The sequence below is a fragment of the Aotus nancymaae genome, unplaced genomic scaffold (assembly GCF_030222135.1).
Source record: "Aotus nancymaae isolate 86718 unplaced genomic scaffold, 86718_ANA_hifiasm-v0.15.2.pri h1tg000020l, whole genome shotgun sequence".
Taxonomy (NCBI): Eukaryota; Metazoa; Chordata; class Mammalia; order Primates; family Aotidae; genus Aotus; species Aotus nancymaae.
Genome location: NW_026988432.1, coordinates 28,852,135 through 28,868,496, shown reverse-complemented (window position 1 = coordinate 28,868,496; position 16,362 = coordinate 28,852,135). Strand labels below are relative to the sequence as shown.

General features: G+C 47.6%; 1 protein-coding gene and 1 non-coding gene across 5 annotated transcripts in view; both read left to right on the top strand.

Annotated features, from left to right (window-relative positions):
- The window catches only part of CTIF (cap binding complex dependent translation initiation factor), a 328,449-nt gene that overhangs the window by 27,047 nt on the left and 285,040 nt on the right, over positions 1–16,362 (top strand). The gene's annotated exons all lie outside the window — the stretch shown is intronic.
- Positions 10,640–10,774, top strand: LOC135276147 (small nucleolar RNA SNORA15). The gene has a single exon (XR_010343711.1). It is a non-coding gene; the product is annotated as a small nucleolar RNA SNORA15 (small nucleolar RNA).

Below are 16,362 nucleotides of genomic sequence, written 5' to 3'. Positions count from 1 at the left end.
CTCTGTGCTTTAGTTCCCTTACCTGTGAAATAAGGGATAATAGTAGTACCTATTTTATAGGGTCACTCTAAAGTTTAGATGAGCTGCCACACACCTAGGACAATGCCTGGCACACAAACATGTGAGCTGTCAGGAGGGTAATGCCCCTACCTCCAACCTTGTTATGTGGGGGACAGACAGATATCTGACTTGGGCGCCCCCATCCTGCTATGCAGATAAATCCTTGCCCAGATAATGGTCATGTGGGATTGGAAGGTGGGGCTCTGGCGTGTGCCTTCCTGGCTGTCCTGCGCTCGACATTTCAGGGTATGGCCTCCTGAAGTTGTGCCCTTTCCTTTGCCAGGGTGACTTGCCCAGGAGGCTGAGAGTGGGCACGAGGCTGCTGACAAAGCTGAACTAATGATAGTTTGCAGGGCACAGCACCCTTCACTCAAGGATGCTGGCGTGCTCTGTGGGCTTTTTAACAGGCAACACTTTCTGCCAGCCCATTGTACAGTCCTCAGCTGGCTACAGTGTCTGGGCATTCTGCCTCCCATTCTTGCCCTACTCACTACTTTCTCAGTGAGTGTCAATGAATAAACACACACACAAAGGAATGAAACTGTCAACAAGAGAAAGTGTGGTGTGTAGGGGAAGGGAGTCATTCATTCATTCATTCCTTCAGCCAGTGTTTACTATAGTGTGCCAAGTCCTGTTCTTGCTGCTGGGGTGCAGTGGTGATCAGGACAGGCCCTGCCCTCATGGAGCTTACAGACAAGACAAGGACACAGGTACATGTTATGAAGATGAATGAGTGGGACATACTGGGCCTCCCCAAAGTTGGTGGGGAAGAGAGAGGAGGTAAAACCCAAAATAGGTCCTGTGATTGATCAGCACCTCGGGGGAGGGCTTTAGAGGGGCAGGGGTTTAGATTTTCATGGCTAAGCCTTGTTGTATGGTGGGATTGCTTTACAGGGGGTCTACGTGACATCAGTCATGAATCCAAGGTCCTGTGGTGGGGTGGGGGGGCTGGCTCAACCACGGCTTGGTGCCGACATCCCTCCCAAGCTCTGGGCAGCTATCTTATTTGATCTTGGTTGCAGAGATGACAGCTGGGACAGCATCCACTGCCTTTGGGGTGGGAGTTCCCTTTTTTTCTTCCTTCCTTTTTTTTTTGAGATGGAGTCTCGCTCTGTCACCCAGACCTAAGTTCAGTGGCACAGTCTCGGCTCACTGCATCCTCCTCCTCCCGGGTTCAAGCAATTCTTCTGCCTCAGTCTCCCTAATAGCTGGGACCACAGGCGCATGCCACCACACTTGGCTAATTTTTGTATTTTTAGTAGAGACGGGGTTTCACCATGTTGGCCACGCTGGTCTTGATCTTCTGACCTTGTGATCCACCTGCCTCGGCCTGCCAAAGTGCTGGGATTACAGGCATGAGCCACTGCACCTAGCCTCATGTTTTGTTTCATGGGAAGAAGGGATAGCTTTGTAAAGGCTGTGGAAACTCCTTTGGGCATAGCTCTGGGTGGATAACATGAGTGGGGCCTTTGGAAGGGGTAAAGAATGCTGAGTCACGTCTAAATGACAGCACTTCCTGGGCACTCCTACATGACTTGCAATACCTCACAGCCAGGTCCCTCCAGCTCAGCTCAGCCTGTCTGACGCAATATAGATTTGGATTTTCATTCAGTCATTAAATTTAAATTTAATTAATTTTTTTGTTTTTGAGATAGAGTCTTGCTCTGTCCCTTAGGTGGGAGTGTAGTGGTGCGATCTCGGCTCACTGCAACCTCTGCCTCCCGGGTTCCAGTGATTCTACCACCTCAGCCTCCAAAGTAGTTGGGATTATAGGCAATTGCCATCACGCCCAGCTAAGTTTTGTATTTTTAGTAGAGATGGGTTTCACCGTGTTGGCCAGGCTGGTCTTGAACTCCTGACCTCGGGTGATCTGCCTGCCTTGGCCTCCCAATGTGCTGGAATTACAGGCATGAGCCATAGCACCTGGCCTCAATCATTAAAAAAAAAAAAAAAAAAAATTCTATGAAGCTAATAGTCAAAGGGTTAATAGTCTCATTTATTCACCAGATGTTTTTCAGCAGCAACTTATATATCAGGCTTTTTTCTAGGAGTTGGGGATATAGCAGGTGAACAAAAGAGACAATAAATCTTGCCCTCATAGTCTAGCCTTATGACAGCAGAAGTCTTTCTTTAGAGAGAGATCCCTGGAATCTTTAAATAGTAACTCCTGGAGTTCATGTAGGCATTGTGACAGAGAGGCAGGGACGGTGGGGTTAGCTGGGATGTCCAGGGACAGAAGGAAACAGAAGCAGTGTCACTGGTGACCAGTCAGATGGGTAGATGTCCAGCACCCTCAGGATGTGGCAGAAGTAAGGGGAGAAGAATAGTCTGTTTAAAAAGTTGAACTTATAAATAGCCATATTGGAACATGCTTATTATAAAGAGGAGGTTAACTTATACTTGACTGGTCTTCTAATAGAGCAGCAAATGTCATTGAGTATTTTCTTGGTGCCCTGGTACATGGTGCCTGTGGAAAGATGTTGTCCTTGCCCTGGGGACTACGATGGTCAAGTAACTAGCAAATAAAACAAGGTCAAGTCCATTGAGAGCCACTTTCTATAGCAAAGCCTGAGATCACTATGGAAAGAATTTAGTGAGAGCAGTCTGAGAAGGCTTCCTGGAGGAAGTGGCTCCATGCTAATCAGAAAGAAGTGGGGAAGGTGTTCTCAGGGTGTTAGTAACAGGAGAGCATGGCTTGTGCTCATGGGACAGAGTGACTGATCTGTCACAGCGGAGTTGGCAATGAGGGGCTAGAGGTTGGAGAGCAGGGGACAGTGGAGGCCAGTGGGGGCTTGACACACTCTGCAGCTGCCAGCCATGGAAGGTTTTGCAGCAGAGCAGTACCTGGGTGCTGGTGGTACTTAGAGTGTCAGTGAGGTGGAGCAAACTGGGAGGGCAGGCGCAGCAAGTGATGCTAGAGAGAACAGCTGAGTGCAGGGTCCTGCCTGGCAAGAGAAACAGGGTCCTGCCTGGCAAGCCATGGGGCTGTGAATAAATCAATCATGCTTTCTGAGTCTCAGTTCACCTCATCTACAAAATGAAAATAAGATTTCAAATCCTATTTCACAGATTTTTTGTGAGTCTTAACTTTAAAAATGTATGTGACAATGCTTTAGGAAAAAAAAAAGGAAAGTGTTAATTCAAGAAAAACCTAGGCTGTTGGTGTCAGGATCCCCTTCTCACGTTGGTGTCCTGTACCTAGGAGACAGCGAGAAGTGGGGGAGAAACCTCATGTTCCTGTGGGTGAATGACATTGTCCAAACACCAGAGGACCTGGGAGGATGGTCAGTGAGCTCACAAGCATTGATACCTGCCATTTGCATTTAATCCTCACAGCAGCCCCATGAGGTGGGGAAACATTGGGTATCTGAGCTGAACAGCTGCGGCCCCTGCCCAAGGTCACACAGCTAGTCAGTAAGACAGGACCCAGACAGGCTCTCCATCTGTGTTAGTGTGCCCGGGCTGCCATAACAAAATCCCACAGACTAGAGGGCTTAAACACTGGACATTTATTTTCTCATAATTCTGGAAGTTGGACCTCCAAGATCAAGGGGTGGTATAATCATCCATTTTCATATTGCTATGAAGAAATACCTGAGACCGGGTAATTTATAAAGACAAAGAGATTTAATGGACTTACAGTTCCACATGGCTGGGAAGGCCTGACAATCATGGCAGAAGGTAAAGGAGGAGCAAAGGCATGTCTTACGTGGCGGCAGACAAGAGATCTTGTGCAAGAGAACTGCTCTTTATAAAACCATCAGATCTCATGACACTTCTTCACTGTCACAAGAACAGCACAGGAAAAGACCACCCCCATGATTTAATTACCTCCAATGACAAGCTACAATTTAAGATGAGATTTGGGTGGGGACACAGCCAAACCAGATCAGTTGCTCTCTTCCGAGGCCTCTCCTTGGCCTGCTGATGGTCACCTTCTTACAGTGTCCTCACGTGATCTTTCCTCTGGCCGTGTCTGTGTCCCAGCCTCCTCTTCTCATAAGGACACCCTTCATACTGGATTAGGGCCCACGGATATGACCCCATTTCACCTTAATTACCACTCTAAAGTTCTTTTCTCCAGATGCAGTCACGTTCTGAAGTACTGAGGGTTAGGGCTTCAACATATGAATTTGGTGAGTTCACAGTTCAGCCTGTAACACATTTCTTCAGAATTTCCACAGTGTGCACCGTTTTGAGCAGAAAAGCACACTGCTGGAGGAAAAGAAGAGAATTGGAAAATTCCAGTGAACTGTGATAGACTTGATCTGGGGGAGGTGGAGCCCCACTGAGAAAGATGACAAGGTGAACGAAGATCAGAGAGTGATTTGGTGTGCCCAGCAAACTTAGATTAGATTTACTTCAAGAAATTCATAAATGAAAATAAAAAAAACCAAAACCTTGGATTTCAAAAAATTTCAATTAACTTGCTTTATAAAAAGATTTCATAACAGGGTTCCTTTAAATACCTAGCCTCACCAGTATACTTGAAAAGTGATTTGATTTAATACCATGTGATTAAAGTACTACATTTGCAGAGCCTAGCCATTAAAAGCAGGAGAGATAACTTGTAATTAAAATTTTGCTAAATGCTCCTCCTCCAAAGACCGGTTCGGTTCACAGAGGTTGATGGTTAAAGCAGCTGAGGCACTTCAACTTGGTTCCCAGCACCTTTGCTCTAGGTCAGTGTGCACAGGGATGAGACCAGTCTTGGGGGTGTCAGCACCAGCCCCTGGCCCCCTGCTTGGGGCTGGCATGCCCCTCCTGCCATCCTAGGACATAGCATTGGCTTCAATGTATTCCAGCAGCAATCTAACCTTGTCCTTATTTACCTCTGTTTCTAGGGTCAGTGACATTGGTCTCCTCAGTGAGGGACAGGCAGACATAGACAAATGAATAGTAACTTTTGTCCAAGCTTCCTGTTAGCAATTTCAACCTGCAAACATTTTACTTCCCTCACCAGAGCTGCAAACACGTGGCCACATTGATTGATTTACTTCCAGTCCTCCCTGTGAGTGGAAGAGCAGAGATCCAAACCCCTTGCAAGACTAGGTAGACAATACTCACCCCCAGGGCTGTGGAGAGGCTGAATGGGGAGAATGTGTATAACCACGAAGGCACACATGAGGCTGGTCCATTTGCAGAGAAGCGGATCATGATTCTCAGAGGGTAAAAGCGAACAGTGATTGGGAGGAAGAACTCTTGTCATCTGGGACTGAGAAAACAGGGCTTTAATAAAGCCAGTTGCTGTTTGGGTGTAACATTCTGAGTCCTGGCCTTCTATCATCCATACTTATGAAGAACCTGCTGCATGTCAGGAACTGTGCTGTATATTGAGGGCACTAACAGTCCCTCTGGCCAGAGAGAGCCTTCCAGCATGGAAGACTTAGTCCCTGCCCTGGAGAGATGTACAGGCTAGCAGAGGAGACAGACATACACACACACACTGAGGCTGCCAGGAAAAGAGAATCACTGGAGGCTGGGGAGTCCCTGGAGGAGTTTGGGGAGCAGTGGTGCCTGGCCAGCCTGGGGAATCAGGACAGGTTTCTTGGGGAAGTGTTGATTGAGTTGAGAACAAAATCAAAAGTCACAGGGGACTTACTGTGGCCAAGAGGTGGGAGAGGAGTGCTTGAGGCAGAAGGAACGTTACATGCAGAGGCCTGGGGGTGAGAGAGTGCAGGGGGTAGGGGTGACTCAGGTTATAGGGACCCAGACTTTAGGAGGGTAGAGGGAGGTGAGGGATGGGGCTGGAGAGTGGAGCGGTGACCAGAGTGAGAAGGCCACACGTGTGGAGATGAGGGAAACAGACCTTGTCCCAGGGTTTTCTTTCTGTGTGATAAAAGTGTTCTGGAGCTAGATAGAGGTGGCAGCTGCACAACAATGTGAATGGACTAAATGCCAGTGGATCATACAGTTTAAAATGCCTAAAGTAGTTAATTTCATGTTATATGGATTTCACTTTAATAATTAAAGGTACGATCTGCAAAGTGTGGAAGTATTGTTTCTACCCTGTCCCCACTACCCCCTTCCTTCCATCTTGCCTTATGCCCTCCTGAAGGTAACAGTTTGGGTTTTTGGGTTTTTTTTTCTTCGAGATGGAATCTTACTCTCTTGCCCAGGCTGGAGTGCAGTGGCACAATCTTGGCTCACTGCAACCTCCACCTCCTGGGTTCAAGCGATTCTTCTGCCTCAGCCTCCCAAGTAGCTGGGACTACAGGCATGTGCCACCACGCCTGGCTAATTTTTGTATTTTTAGTAGAGACGGGGTTTCACCATGTTGGCCAGGCTGGTCTCGAACTCCTGACCTCATACTCTGTCTGCCTCAGCCTCAAAAAGTGCTGGGATTACAGGCATGAGCCACCGCACCTGGCGGGGTGTTTTTTTTTTTTAAACAAAAACAAAAACATTTAGTTATTGAAAAATTCCAACAGCTGTAAAAGTAGACAGGCTGGTTTAATGAACCATTGAGTATCCATCACTCAGCTTGCTCGGTTGCTGCCTCACAGCCAAGCTTGATACTTTTCTGCTGCCCTCTCCCTGCCCATGGATAATCTGAAGAAAACTGCTGACATCTTATTATTTTACTCAGAAATAATTCAGTATATATTAGTAACAGATAACTGTTTTTTAAAAAACATAACCCCAATAGGTAGCACTTTTAATAATATTTTGTTTCTTCTTTCAGTGTTTGTTCATGCATGATGAGGAATATATTCTTATTTCTCCTTTCTGACATCAAAGCTGCCATTCTGAAAAGCTATTTTGTACCTTGCTTTTTTCATCTAAGAGGATATTCTGCCAGTGTTCTCCATACCAGCATATAGTGATCCTCTTTCTTTTTTTCCAGGAATATAATATTCTATAGTACGGCTATACCATACTTTATTCACCCATCCCCTATTTCTGGATGTTTGGGTGGCTTCCAGTCTTTTGTTTGGACACCGTTTATTGTGTGGTCAAAGGCAAATCACTCTTGGCTCCTGGCCTCAGAGAGCCTGAATTAGTCAGGATCTCCAGAGAAACAGAACCATAAGAGAGAGACGAAAGAGACTTGGAGAAATTGGCTCATGTGATTGTGGGAGCTGGCAAGTCTGAGATCTGTAGGGCAGGCTGGCAGCCTGGAAATTCAAGTAAAAGTTGATACTGCAGTCTTGAATCCAAAATCTGCAAGGCAGCAGACTAGAAACTCAGGCAGAATTTTGATGTTGTAGTCTTAAGCCAGAATTATTTCTTTCTTCTTCTTCTCCTTTTCCTCCTCCTTTCTTCTTTTTTTCTCCCCCAGACTGCCCTGTAGCCCAGACTGGAGTACAGTGGCACGATCTGGGCTCACCATAACCTCTATCTCCCAGATCCAAGCGATTATCCTGCCCTAGCCTCCCAAGTAGCTGGGACTACAGGCACGCACCACCATGCCCTGCTAATTTTTGTATTTTTAGGAGAGACAGGGTTTCACTATGTTGGCCAGGCCAGTCTCGAACTCTTGACCTCGTGATCTACCCACCTTGGACTCCCAAAGAGCTGGAATTAAAGGCCCCTCCTCCCTCTTTCTTCCTTCCTCCTTCTTCTTCTTGAAACCTCAGTCTTTGCTCGTGTGGCCTTCAACTGATTGGAGGAGGCCCACCAACATTACAGATGCTACTCTGCTTTCCTTAAAATCAATTGATTATAAATGTTAATCACATCTGAAAAATGCCTTCAAAGCAACATCTAGATGAGCGTTTGACCAAGCAGCTGGGCACCATTGCCTCACCAAGTCAACACATAGAATTAATCACAGAGCCAAGAAGGATGAGGGTAAAAAGACCATGGGAATGCAGAGGAGAGGAGCCTGGGTCACCTGTGTGGCTACTGGAGGTCAAGATGAGTCCTCTCATTTTATAACTGAGGAAACTGAGGCTCAGAGAGGTAAATTAACTTGTCCAAGATTGCACAGCTAGTAGGTGCTAGAAGCAGGATCTAGCCTGGGTTAGTCGAGTACAACATTCATATCTAAACCCCATGGGAGTTAATGCTGCTTCATATGCAGGGTATGTGTCATCCTGGAGGAGAAATCTGAGCTGGCCCAGAAGAAGAGGTGTTGATGAGGTAGATAAAGAAGAGTGATTGGAAGCCGGATGCAGCGGCTCATGCTTGTAATCCCAGCACTTGGGAGGCTGAGGCAGGTGGATTGCTTGAGCCCAGGAGTTCAAGACCAGCTTGGGCAACATGCAGAAACCCCAACTCTTCAAAAAATGCAAAACTTAGCCAGGCCATTACCATTAGTGTGTGCCTGTAGTCCTAGTTACTCAGGAGACTGAGGTGGGAGGATCAGTTGAGCCCAGGAGGTTGAGGTTGCAGTGAGCCAGGATCATGCCACTGTACTCCAGACTGGACAACAGAGCAAGACCCTGCCTTAAAAAGCAAAAAGAGGTGATTGGCATTTTCAGCTGGGAGACCTGGCTGTGCAAAGGCCAGTGCAAGAAGTGAGCCATCTTCTCAGAGGCAGCCAGCATGTGACTGATACAGTCTTTAAGGGCAAGAACCCTTGTGTCTGGGTCAGGAAGACTGCCCTGGACTGCACTAAGTGGCATTTGGGCTTCATTTCAGGGCCTAAAGTCACAAAAGGGCAGCCTCCAGCCAGGTCTGGCCCCGCCCACGGACCTGCTGGGGTGAGAGCAGCTTTAAAACATTGCATGCAGAGCCTGGTAGGCATGACCTCCCCTCCCCATTTATTCCAGTCACCTGCCTGGCCCTGTGTCCTCCATGTGACCCAGGCCAGGGGGCTTCAAAATGGCTTACTTGGCAGGAGAAGACAAATGTGTGCACTTGGCTCATTGTCTATTTATTTATTTTTTTATGCGTGTGTAGTGTTGCACTAATGTATAGTATATACATTTTAAAAACATACCAACCAAGAAATTTAACAAGATGAGATACAAAAAGTAAGCATGCTAGTATTTTCTTTCTATGACCCAGTGATATCTCAGGCACCCCACTTTAGAGTCCCCCTAATTAGATGATGGGGAGTTAATGAAGGCAGGTTTCTGTGACAGAAACTCCAGGTTGACACATGGCTACAGGGTGGGGCTTGAGAAAGGGTGTGGTTAGGTCAGGTCAGCAGGCAAGGGCCATCCATATCCAGCCACCCACCCAGGCCATTCGCAGCGTGCCTTCACCGTGCGGGATGGGAAGGCAGCATGCTGCCCTGTGAATGCACAAGTGTTGAGGACACCCCGCTCGCCATGCTTCTGGATGCCTCTGTGTCGGGTGATGTCCTGGGCCCTCTGACACCCCTGGTGGCTGGTGTCATTACCCAGGGGAAGGGGGTGGCATCCCCAGCAGGGCTTGGCCATACAGATCACCTTCCAGGGAGTAGAGTCTGGTGTCATCGGGCGCCCTCAGGTCTGATTTGCGGTCAGCGCACCAGCTCTCACCTCCTCTCATCGAGACCTCCCTTCACCTCTTCTTCCCTGAAACTGTCTTCCTCCTCCTTCCTGCCAGTGCGGCTTCCTGCTGTCACTCTGAAGAGGGAGGGGCTCTGTTCCTGCAACTCTTCAGTTCAGACAAATGCCTGGAGTTGCACCTGTTCAGGGATAAATTTATTTTTCTTTCCAAGTGGCATTGGGGTGAATGGGCTTAAATAATTCCCTGAGTACCCTGTTTAAATTTGCTTTCTCTCCCCCAGTTCTCTGCCTTCTCTGTTTTATTTTTCTCCATAGCCTGTATTATCCTGTGCATAAAAAATACTGCATAATATTGCATTAAAAAAGGAAACAAAATTAGTGTCTTAAAACAACCATCTTTTTATTATTTGCTTGCAGGTCTGCATTTTGGGTGGGAGTTTGGGAGGTGGAGGCTGGGCTGGGGAAAGGTCAGGGCATCTCTGTTCCTTGTGGGTCAGCCCAGGGCCGCTTGGGACCCTCCCTTCTTCTCTGCAGGGTGTCTGTTTGTGGTGAGCTTGGGTCTCCTTTTAACACGGTGGGTTCAGAGTTGTTAGCTTTATTGCACGGTGACTGACTTCCCTCAGAACAGAAAAGCAAAAGGTTCTATGCCTGGAGTGGGCATCATGTCACTTGCGCTATGTTTCTGAGCATCCAGCCACACACTGGGAAGTGTGGCGACTGTCTCATCCCCTAGGAGTGTGGTGTGAAATGTGGATTACTCGATCAGTGTTTGCTTTTTCACTAGACACAGGCCTGGACTGTCAGAGACCCAGCTCTTGAGGTAGGTGACTTCCTGTGTGACCTGGCCCAAGGCTCACTCCCTCTCTGAATCTTTAAAATGGGGAGAACAGAAATACTGGCCAGTCACATGCCTACCTCAGGGGGCTGCTTGGAGGGCCCAATGAAATAGAGTAACTAGTGATGACAGGTGTTGGGAGCTGGGTATGGCCAGGTTTTTGGAACTTTGCTCCTTGGAACTCCCACTTCCAGCCATAGGTAGTCCCGCCTCTGCCAGGACTCCAGGGAACAGGATCCAGGGTGCAGGGAAAAGGTCCTGGCTCCTCCTCTTGAAGTGGCCAAGGAGGCCACTGTCAGGTCAGCAGGTAGGGCTTGAGTCCAGCCACTTTTGTTGAGGGTTTAAAATTCACCAGGAGCAGGCATGGCTGAATACTGTGTTCTTTTATCAGTAGTTTACACAGCCAGACACCATGCAAAAGCAGTCTTCCCTTGAGAATGACAGATGGTATGCTAAGGTTTTTGATAGCATATCATTATTAAAGGTGAGTACAAATAAAAAAATTCACCAGGGACTTTATACCTTTTACATCTTTTCTCATGTACCTTCAAAATGGTTCTGTAAGGCAGATGATGCTTTGCCCACCCCGCAACAGCTGTCCAATGGCGACACGGCTGAGTGACAGAGCCAGAACTCCAGCTTTGACCCACTGGGCTGCAGACCCCATGCCCTTTTCCCACAAAGCTTGCCGGGGACAGAGACTCTTGGCAAAATACCAGAATTTTCCTTACTATGAACACTGTCGACTTTAATTAGATTAATTTTCGCTTTTCTTTTGCTTCCGGGGGTTTAAAGCTGGCACAGTAGGATTGCAGCAGTGCCCTGTGAGTGGAACAGAGGAGGTGTGTGTGAGGACCTCCAACCCTTCGACCCCCAGTGCAGGCTTCATTTACCCATGCGCCCCCGCCGGGAGGCTCCCTCCCCTCAAGGGGGGATGGAAGGAAGGTCTGTGGAGATGCAGCTCTGCTCTCCTGGGAGGGTCTCTGCCCTCAGGCTCATACCAGGGCCATCTTAAAGGCTCCCGGCCTGGCATGCGTTTTGATGAAGGCTGCTTTGTGCACATACATGCGTGTGCTGGGCTGTGGCCGCAGCCCCACGCCCTAGTTATCCACAGTAAACACAGAACAGCGGCCACTCTGTGCAGCCTTCTCTCTCCAAGGTAAACTGGTGGAGTAAGGGCTTTTTCGTGGAGGAAGGCTTAGTCAATGAGAGTGCTTTGCTGACTCCAGCTCTTGCTTTTCCCCCTGGGGAGCCAACCACAAACATTTGTGGAGACCCACACATGCCAGGCAGGGCCTGCGCTGCAGAAGCGTGCAGTGTGGAACAATCGGCCTCAGAGAGCTGCTGAAGAACAATGAGGGCTTGTGGATTGTCCCTCCCGGACCTCAGACGGTGGCAGCGCCTGCGCACAGTGCACCCAGGCATGCCCCCTTGCCCTGGCCTGAGAGGTGCCGAGGAGCGGGCCTGTGTTTTGGGGGGATGTGGTTACTTGCACCAAGGCTGCCTGGGGCGGGGTTGACCTTTGGAATATCAAATGTGTGGCCTTTCGGACTTTGCCCAGGCCAGCTGCTGACCCAAGGGAGGAACACTCAAATGTCGCATGATGTGGTCCCCTCTCCTCTGGCCTGGCCGTTGCCACTGCAAAGCCGAAGAGATAGAAGCATTTGTGGTAGCTGGGAAAGGGAGGTAGGGCACTGGTACCAGGAAAGTCCTTTCTTGAAATGGCCTTTTGGTTCATCTGAGGACCTTGCCGTCTGCCCATCTAGGCGCTGCCCTCACCCTGGGTCCCAATTGCCACTCTGTTCACGTTGAGAGTCCTCTTTCTATGCGGTTCTCGACTTCAGCCAACACAAACAGGAGAAATAAGCTGAGAGAAGCCACCTCTGAACGGAGGTTCTTTTCCCAGATTTGCTGTGCCAGCCGGGCGTAACTGTTTAATCGCTGACACTGAGTCTCTCCGTAAAACCAAATGAAACAAGGTTCCATGGTGCCCTGAGTACAGGATTTGAGTGTGACACAAAGAAAGCGGAGAACAAAAGGACGCAGGGGGAGTTTGGTCTGCCCAAATGCACCTTTAAAATTCTCCTATTTAGACGGAATTCCCTATTCTACTCCGTTAACTTGTTTTGACGCTTCAGGACTTGTCTTTCGTGTGGTTTTGGTTTGCTTTCTGGGTTTCTGCACTGAGAAGAGAACATTCTAGAAGGGTGAAATTGTTAATTATTCTTAAAACTTTGAGAGCTGCTTATGTGGAATATGTCCTACGAGAGCACTTGATATTGCACATGGTGACCTCCGTTCCCTTGGGATGATCTGTGGGGACAGGGTCTGCCCAGAGCCCTGGTGTCAGGGTGTGATACTGACTCAGCTTTACAGGCTGGCCTGGGGGAGCCAGGGCTTGAGGCCAGAGACCTGAGGAGAACATCACAAACAGAAGCTGTGGCTCTAGACAGATGCTGCCTTGTCGCCTGAAGCAGGGCATCTGACACAGGTTAGGTTGGAATCTAACCTGTGTTTCTGCCTTGGGACCAGGTGGTAGCAATGGTATTTAGGTTTTTAAGGCAGATGGTGTCAAAAGCCGTGTCCGGAAGAAAATGTTTTTGTTGTTGGCCCTATTCTTTCACTCTAAGAGATTTAACGCAGCGATGGCGTGTAGGGTCCCGCTGCTGAGATGCGCTGTTCCTTCCTGGCTTCTCTCACACCTGGACTTCCCTTCTGCCACGTTTTGTTCGTCTTTGGCCAGGACACTGAAGGATAGTGCCACAGCCCCTGCGTGGCCCTCATCTCCAGTTCTTTCTCTAGTACCTTTTTTAGAGAAAAGCTTTCTTTTTTGAGATAAAAAAAATTCATGTAACATAACATTCGCCCTTTTGAAGTGGGTTTTCTTGTTCTCTTGTTTCTTTCACTTATTGGTTTGTTTTTATTTTGAGAGAGTCTCACTTTGTGGCCCAGGCCAGAGTACAGTGGCATCATCATGGCTCACTGCAGCCTCGACCTTCTGGGATGAAACAATCCTCCTGCCTCAGCCTCATGAGTAGCTGGTAGCACAGGCACACACCACCACACCTGGCTAACTCCTTTGTAGTTTTTGTAGAGACAGGGTTTCACCATGTTGCCCAGTCTGGCCTTGAACTCCTGGGCTCAAGTGATCTGGCCATTTGGGCCTCCCAAAGTGCTGGGATTACAGGCATGAGCCACCATGTCCGGCCTAAAGTGGATGGTTTTTAATATATTCACGATGTTGTGCAACCCTCACCACTATCTATCCCCAGGACATTCCCTCACCTCCCGTTATCCATCAGCATAACTCGTTTTCCCCAGCTTCCTCAACCCTAGGCAACCACGTATGCACTTTCTCTATAGATTTGTCTATTCTGGACATTTTATATACATGGAGTTATACAATATGTGCTCTTTTGTAACTGGCTTCTTTCACTTAGCATAATAGTTTCAAGGTTCATCCATGTTCTGGTATGTATCAGCCCTTCATTTTTTTATTGCTGAATAATGTTCCATTAGGTGGTTATTCTACATTTCATTTATTCCTTTATCAACGGATGGAGCTTTGGGGGTTGTTTCCATATGTTGGCTCTTATGAATAATGCTGCTCTGAATGTGCAAGTACAGGTTTTTGTGTGGATGTATGTTTCTAATTCTCTTGGGTATATACCTAGGAGTGGAATTGCTGGGTTGTATAGTGACTCTATACTTAACCTTTTGAAGAACTGCCAGATTGTATTTCAAAATGGCTGCACCACTTTACAATCCCATCAGCAATGCTTGAGGGTTCCCGTTTCTCTGCATCCTCACCAGCACTTATTATTATGTCTTTTTGGTTATAGTCATCCTAGCGGGTGTGAAGTGGTATCTCCTTGTGGTTTTAATTTGCGTTTCCCTGATGACTAATGACATTGAACATCTTTTCATGCGCTTTTTAGTGTTAAAAGTTCAGGTTTAGATGTTCATCCAAGCGTTCATCTTTGGAAAAATGTCTATCAAATTGTTTGCCCAACTTTTAGTTCAGTTATTTGTCTTTTTATTGTTGAGCTGTAGGAGTTTTTTATATACTCTGAATACTAGACCCTCATCAGATTTGCAAATATTTTCTCCCATTCCATGGATTGTCTTTTCACTTGATGATTTACTTTGAAGCATAAATATTTTTAGTTTTGGTGAAGTGCAATTTACCTCCTTTACTTACTTACTCTTTCACTGATGTGCTTTTGGTGTCATATCTAAGAAATTGTTGCCTATTCCAAGGTCACAGCAAATTATTTTTATGGTTTCTTCTAAGAGGTTCATAGTTGTAAAACGCTTTTACATTTAGGTCTATGGTGCAACTTGAGCTAATTTTTGAATATGTTGTGAGCTAGAGGCTCAGCTTCATTGTTTTGTTTTGTTTTAGAGACAGCGTCTCACTTTGTCACCCGGGCTGGAATGCAGTGGTACACTCATAGCTTATTATTATTATTTGAGATGAGGTCTTGCTCTGTAGTCCAGGCTGGAGTGCAGTGGTGTGATCTCAGCTCACTGCTCACTGCAACCTTCGCCTCCCAGGTTCAAGTGATTCTCCCGAATTCAAGTGATTCTCCCTGCCTGAGTCTCCTGAGTAACTGCGACTACAGTGCATGACACCATGGCCAGCTAATTTTTGTATTTTTAGTAGAGATGGAGTTTCTCCATGTTGGCCAGGCTGGTCTCAAACCCCTGACCTCAAGTGACCTGCCTGCCTCACCTTCCCAAAGTGCTGGGATGACAGGCATGAGCCACCATGCCTGGCCAGCTTTATTCTTTTACATGTAGATACCCAATTGTCTCAGCACCATTTGTTGAAAACGTTTTTTTCCATTGAATTGCCTTTTGTTTTTCTTACATGCCTCTTTCCTATTAAAAAGTGACTTAGTTCTCTCCTTTTCCTCCCCCCATCACCCCCTACCCCCCCCCCACACCTGCTAGCCTGCTTCAAAGTACTAGGCATCCCTCCTGCTCTAGGAAGGCCTGCATTGCCAGCCCAGAACCTTAGCCCTAACTCCCAGGGTCCCTTTCTCAGATGGCTCTCGGCGTACTCAGGTCTCTTTGTGTCTTTATTAGCCTCTTTGGATGCGAGCATTCATCTGCTTCAGGAGAAGGGTATGAAGGAGGAGCTCCATGTGACCAAAAATCCCCACATGAGTGTATATGTATATTTTTTCATGCCTGTATTTGTGACTCCCAAATCAGATGTAAACTTTCCCAGGCATGACTCTCTTGGAGACCCTCATCCATTCATACAAAAAATGTTCACTAGTTAGATAATTAAATGAAGGAACTATGATGTCTCTGACTGACAAGTGATCCACTCAGGTGGTACTCCATCCATCCATCCATCCATCCATCCATTTATCTATCCATCCATCCATTTATCCATCTATCCATCCACCCATCCATCCATCCATCCATCCATCCATCAGTCAGTCAGTCTGTCCACCCATTCATCTACTGAGAAATAAGAGAGCTGGTTGCTCGGTCCCTGTCTGCTGGCTTGGTCAGAGTTCTGCTACAGGTTTGCATGTTGTTAGAGGCTCAGGTTAGCCACCCATCCAAGTAGGAGCCAATTTACCAGAAAGCCAGAGTCCACAGTTACTGTGGCTGCAGTCACTGGTAGAGTGCTTGGCGAGGGTCATTGGCACTGGAGTCTTTTTAATGGGCGAGTCTCCTCAGAAGGTCAATGACACATCTCCAGTCAGCGAACAAGAGTTAGAGCAGAGGTACAATGTGGCCTCGGGGCCCCTTCCTGCATTCCAGGATACCTCTCTCTAGATACTGCTCATTAAAATCTAGTACTGAAGAATGGAGGTGGAGGCTACGGAGACATTCTCACTCTGAGGGACCCTGTGCCAACCACGCGCCTGCAGTGGTGACATCCTTGGCACTTTCACTTCCATCACACCTTATATCAGTTGTTTTCTACACATCCTGAAGTTGAGCTCAACCTGGACACCGTAGGGTCCCCTGAGCCATTCGTGGGAGCACCACACTACTACTTAGAAAGTGGGGTTTTTGACTGTGGCCCACCGTTCAGGACCCTCTGTAACTGGGACTGTC